The sequence below is a fragment of the Lissotriton helveticus genome, chromosome 2_1 (assembly GCF_964261635.1).
Source record: "Lissotriton helveticus chromosome 2_1, aLisHel1.1, whole genome shotgun sequence".
Taxonomy (NCBI): Eukaryota; Metazoa; Chordata; class Amphibia; order Caudata; family Salamandridae; genus Lissotriton; species Lissotriton helveticus.
In genome coordinates, this window is record NC_136059.1 from 1136327621 (window position 1) to 1136333620 (window position 6000).

General features: G+C 47.5%; 1 protein-coding gene across 1 annotated transcript in view; it reads right to left on the bottom strand.

Moving 5' to 3' along the window:
* The window catches only part of CNTLN (centlein), a 1434305-nt gene extending 1429289 nt beyond the window's left edge, over positions 1-5016 (bottom strand). The window contains exon 1 of the mRNA XM_078675976.1: positions 4704-5016. The gene's annotated coding sequence lies outside the window, so the exon portion shown is untranslated. The remainder of the gene's footprint in view (positions 1-4703) is intronic.
* Between the last annotated feature and the right edge of the window lie 984 nt (positions 5017-6000).

A 6000-nucleotide genomic window follows, 5' to 3' on the forward strand; every position in this document is an offset into this window, starting at 1 on the left:
AGGGTCTAGGGGGTGAGACCTCGACCAGTTGAAGGTTTGTAAAGACCGGATCGAGGATATGACCTCCCTCATGGGTCGGATGATGGACCAGTTGGAGTAGTTGTACTGCTTCAAGGTCGTCCAGCAGACCTCTAACCGCTGGTATCTCCATGGCATCAAAGTGTATACTAAGATCGCCGATGATGGTAATATTGGAGGAGAACAAAGAAAGAGAGCTTACCAGCTCAGGAAGGGCTTTCCTGAAGGCACTGTCACTCCCTGGAGGGCGGTAGATCAAAAGACCTGATAACGTTTGATGCTGACTAAAACCGATGGAAAAATGGGCACACTCTGCGCCAGCCAGGTTCATAGGCTTCCAGGTGCAAGTATAGCAAGTTTTAAAAGCCACGGCTATGCCTCCGCCTCTCCCCTTACGATTTAATGTATGGATTGCGTAGCCCGGAGGAAGGGCCAGATTAATAATGGCCGTGTCCTCATCACCTAGCCAGGTCTCCGTCATAAAGAAAACATCAGGACTTTCTAAGGAGATAAGTTCATAAATATCTCGGTGATGTTTCGACAGAGATCAGATATTGAGGTGCATTGCAAACACTTCTTTAACTAGTAGTCGTGTTTGCAGAGTGGTGGGGAAAGGGTGCTTGGCCTCCGACCAGTGCTCAGGAATTCCGGTTCGTAGGGCTTATAGGAGGTACCAGTAAGTCTTCTTGGCCCCCAAAGTCCCTCAGGAGTAAATTGGACTTCATCCCCCATCCCGTAGTCTGTCAGGAGGCGCGTTTGCAGAATGGTGGAGAAAGGGGGGCATGGCCTCCAAAGACGTTTTAGCAATCCCACTGTGTGGGACTTACTGGAGGTAACAAGAGGGGTAGTTGGCCCCCAAGGACATCCTTGGGGGCCAACTACCCCTCCTATTACCTCCAGTAAGTCCCACACGGCAGCATTGCTATGTTCGAAGAGCAGGCCACGCCCCCTTTGTCCACCACTCTACAAACGCGCTCCCTGGCGCACTCTTGATGGGGATTGAAGTCCCCTTCGCTAGTGGTGGTCCTATAGGGGCCAACTAGGCTACCTCTTACCTCCAAGTAAGCTCCACACAGTGGGATTGCAGAGAGTCGGACAAAGGCCATGCCCCCTTTCTTCACCACTCTGCAAACGCGCCCCCTGGCGCATTCTAAGTTTGGGGATTAAATCCCCTTGAATACTGAGGGTCCCTGGGGGCCAACTAGCCCACCCGGTACCTCCAGTAAGCGCCACAGAACTGCGTTGCAGAGAGGTTGTCTGAGACAACCCCCCTTCTTACACCACTCTGCAAGTGCGGCTTCTAGCGCACTGCTGCTTGGAGGATGAAGTCCACCTGTGTCCTCTGGCCCTCCGGACACAAGAGGACCTCTTCGCCCCACTAGCAGTGCACTAGAAGCCGCGTTTGCAGAGTGGTGTATAAAGGGGCGTTGCCTCGGACCACCTCTCTGCAACGCAGCTCTGTGGCGCTTACTGGAGGTACCTGGTGGGCTAGTTGCCCCCAGGGACCCTCAGGATGAAAGGGGACTTAATCCCCCAATTTACAACGCGCCAGGGGTGTTTTTGCACAGGCCCCATCGCCTCCCTGCACCACTGTGCAAAAGCACCCCCTGGCGCGTTGTAAGTTGGGGGATTAAGTCCCCTTGAATCCAGAGGGTCACTGTGGGCCAACTAGCCCACCAGGTACCTTCAGTAAGCGCCACAGAGCTGCGTTGCAGAGAGGTGCTCCGGGGCCACGCCCCTTTTTACACTACACCGCTAACCGGCTTCTGGCACACTGCTGCTCGGAGGATGAAGTCCACTTGTGTCCTGAGGTCCTCAGGACACAAGAGGACCTCTCTGCGGGGGAGGGGGGCCACATGGCCCCCACACCTGGGCCACTTCTGGCCCCGGGGACCCCATCTCCCGGGGCCTGGCATCTGTGATGGGGACCGTGGGGGGAGCCCCAATGCCCCCACCGTCCCGCCGGCTCCCCGCCTCCTGCGGGAGTCGGCATTGCTTTTGAGCATGGGGAGCTGCTAACATGCAGCTCCGCTTGCTCAAAAGCAATCCTGCTTTGCTTCCTTTTTCCACAATGCCTGGGCGAGGTGGCGGTCCCGGGGCTGCGGGGGGGGGCGCATGCCCCCCGCACCACATTAATGTAGCCCCACAGAGGTGGCAGTCCCCGGGTCTGCAGGGTCCCCACCACATAATTTAGCATGCCCCCTGGACCTGGCACACCCGGGGGCTTAAATACAATGAATCTCGGCCGGATTCGTGACCTCAGCGTGAATTCGGACGCTTTTTTTTTTGTAATGCTTTCTTAGGCCCTGGGGATCCTAGTGGGATCCCCCGAGCAGGCCTAGGGGGTCAGGGTGTTTGTACCCTGCCCCATTTTCTTGATTTTCAACCTTTTTTCCTTGCTTTTCTTGTGACTCGGTTTTTTGGAAAATTTCGTCAAACTGCACCAAAGATATTGGCAAATCAAAAAACGCTTTTTGCTATGGAAACTAGGGCCTAACTATGACTACCTACTGGCAACCGCCAGTAGGTAATTATATATATATATATATATATATATATATATATATATATATATATATATATATATATATATACACACACACAGACACACATGTACATACACACAAACACATATCAACAGAAATTATACAGAAGTAGTGTGGGCCATTAGATGTCGCACTGGTGTACTATTGAATTATTGTATGTTTCATCTATGCTAAACTTTTTGTGACTCCACTGCTTAGAAGTCACAAACAGTCCAAAACCAACAATAACAAATGAAAAGGACCATATCATTATACAATCAATATAGCTCAATCAACAGCATTAAGACAAGTTCCATGCAATGCTATATCCATAATTCACGTCCAATTACATTCCTCTAGAGTCTTATACGTGAGTTCAAATCCACTTTTCCAAGTTTTTTTTTACAATTGCACATCAGCCCAGCCACAAGTTTCGTCCAAAAAGGACTTCATCAGTGTTGGGTTATTCTTCAATTTCTAATGTTTCATTGTATGAGGAAATGACAAAAAGCAGATGTCCGGAAAAAGTTCAAGATAATATGTCAGGTGGTATAATACCCCCTATTAAATCTCTCTCGTCAGAATTGATAGACTGTATCTCCAGCAAATGGCTGGAATCTCGTAATATGGACTATCCCCTCTGACGAGAGAGATTGAATAGGGGGTACTATACCACCCGACATATCTTGAACTTTTTCCAGATATCTGCCTTTTGACATTTCCTCATACTACGAAATATTAGGAATTGCAGAATAGTCTAACCCTGATGAAGTCCTTTTTGGACGAAACGCTTTGGCTGGGCTGATGGGCAATTGTAAAAAAGACTTCAATAAAGTGGATTTGAAATCACGTACAAGACTTCAGAGGAACGTAATTGGACGTGAACTGCAGATGTAGCATTGCAAGGAACTTTTCCTAATGCTTTCGATTGAGCCATATTGATTGCACAATTATTGCTCCATTTCATTTGTTGTTGTTGACATACACACATATATATATATACATTACATAACATTCGCTATGGCAGGGCCTCTACTTTGCGCCCCTCCTGCTCTCCTCCCCAATCTCCTCTGCTGGGAGCATGCAGCAGGCCTCTTTGTGTGCTGTCTGACCAAAACAGATAAATTACTTTAATTATTTCAGAGGCAACTGTGAAAGGGAAGCATACCTTTCAAATTTGACCTGCCCTTTCTCCCAAAAACCATGGCATGTATTTAAAACTAAGATAAGTGTTGGAACAATGGGACAGTCCTGTGAAAACCTGGAATGTCCTAGGAAATCCAGGACATTTGGTCACCGTAGTCCAAACCCTGAAATTTCACTTTACATGTGTTTTTTATTTTTGCGTTTTATATGCTCGGGCATTGTGATATCTTACTTGAGGACCAGTAACATTACACAAGGCCAGATTTATTTTAGACATGTCGAGATTAAGAGTTTTGCCCAGCATCACAGGGTGTTGAGCCAACGCCGAGATTCGAACCTGATTGCCCAGTTCCAAAGTCAGCAGCTCTGGCCGTACATTGTGGCCTTTTAGACCTTGTGATCTCTACAGATCTGCCAGTGTGCCATGTCGGGGACCAGCCGACCCAATGAAGAATTAGGTTTAGTGTAATACTTGCAGATTTACATCCATCCCACACCAAATGTACCACAATACAGCTGCCCACTGTTCCCAAGGCATTACTTGCAAAGGACATATCAAGCATCTACATGCCATTTAACCAACACTACATTTCATGTCATGTGTTTTAGTCTCAACTCGTAATGCTAAAAGCCAGACTGCACACAGGATTGCCACCGTTCCAAAAGAAAAACATCTACCATTTCTTCAAGGTTTAAGAGTCTGCAAACTCGTGGATCACGAAGGCAGCTCTTTAGCAAGTTTAAAGTGCCATCCTCCTACATTTGCTGTTTCAAGTATGCAGGGGGAGAAGGGACACGATACCGGCTGCATGCGATTTTCAAACTTAAAGTATCGGCTGGAACATTAAATTACCAGCCATGCCTGTAGAAAAACGTCCAGGACCAACACTAACTACAAACCCTTCTACGCAGCCTGTCGCAGAAGAAAAATGCATATTACACAGATAAAAAATTTACCCAATGAACTTTCTAGCAGAGCACTTGACAACTGGGATCTTGCCTACTGACACCTACCACATGAAGCCTGATGGTCGCTGGTCTGTCAGGCACTTTGCAGCACTGCCAGTTGTTTTCACTTCAAAGAAACGAACTTGGGCAGTTTACAATAAGAGAGACAACTGCCTCCTCAGGTCTGCGACGAGTAACTCTATGTGCTGAGGCTGTCAATGAAACGCCTTGCCATGCCGTGTCTGCTCTCTCCAGTTTGTCCCTCCCTCCTCCCCAACTCTTCTGTAGCCTGCCAGGGGTTTGAAGTTGCGCGGGTCTATACTGTAACGCAAACCTCCCGGGAAGAGCGGCACCAGTGGCGGGACGATACGAATTCACCACTTCCTATTAGAGGAAGGTTCTTAGCAACGACGGCGTCGCACGTGACCAATACGTTCAGTCCTAATTCTGTACGTCATGTGCGTCGTGATTCATCCACTCCGCCTGTGCTACCTAGAATCTGTTACCGGGAAATGTCCATTACCCCGTCGAGTCGTGAGGTGCTCTTGGAGCTGGAGTCGTGAATTGGGTTCAGGGACGCTGCTGCTGACAGCATGCTTATTGAAGACTCTCCACTACGCGTACGAACATGCCAACTCAGTTTGGACCCTTCACAGATCGTTTTCCGTGCTTTCCATTTTTCTGGGAATACAACTGCCGTTCTCGGGCAGGAGGGAGCTTACTGTGTCTAGTGCCCCTATTTTTTTTAGTTTTCGAAAAACAGTTTCGCTAAAAGACAACCGTTCGAGGTGGTTAATTCCGACTGACAGTTTAAATGCTTCAGCTGTAGTCTGAGGCATCTCCTGTGCTGTGAAACTGAGGGAGCTGCAGACAGCTAAACAAAGTCTTATTGCCAGGGTACCTTCTTCACTGAAAGAAGTGTTAATGTGTACAGCTGTTCAATCTGCAAATGTCATGGGTGTTTGGAAGCCGGTATTAGATTTAATTGATGAAATCACTTGAGCCTTCCTGATGACACCCATTTTTTTTGTAAAGTACTGTAAGGAATCTGCCAGCTAAGCTATGAAGTGTGTGCTTTTAAAACACGGTTATAAAAAAAAGTGCACTATGTAAAGTCTAGGTATTAAAGGTATTACTAAAATCTATATTTTGGAAACTCTTTTATTTTTATAATACTTTTTTAGGTCAAGCCTAGGTAGCACATGCGTTGTCTTCGAGAGTTGCTGTATGTACTCTGTGGGCCCATTGCCTCTTTATTCGTCCCTTCGATTGTTGTTCAAAAATACTTACTAGTGGTTACTCCTTAATCTTTGTTCTTTCTTTTTGTATTTGGTTTCTTCCCACAGAGCTCTGCCCAGTTACT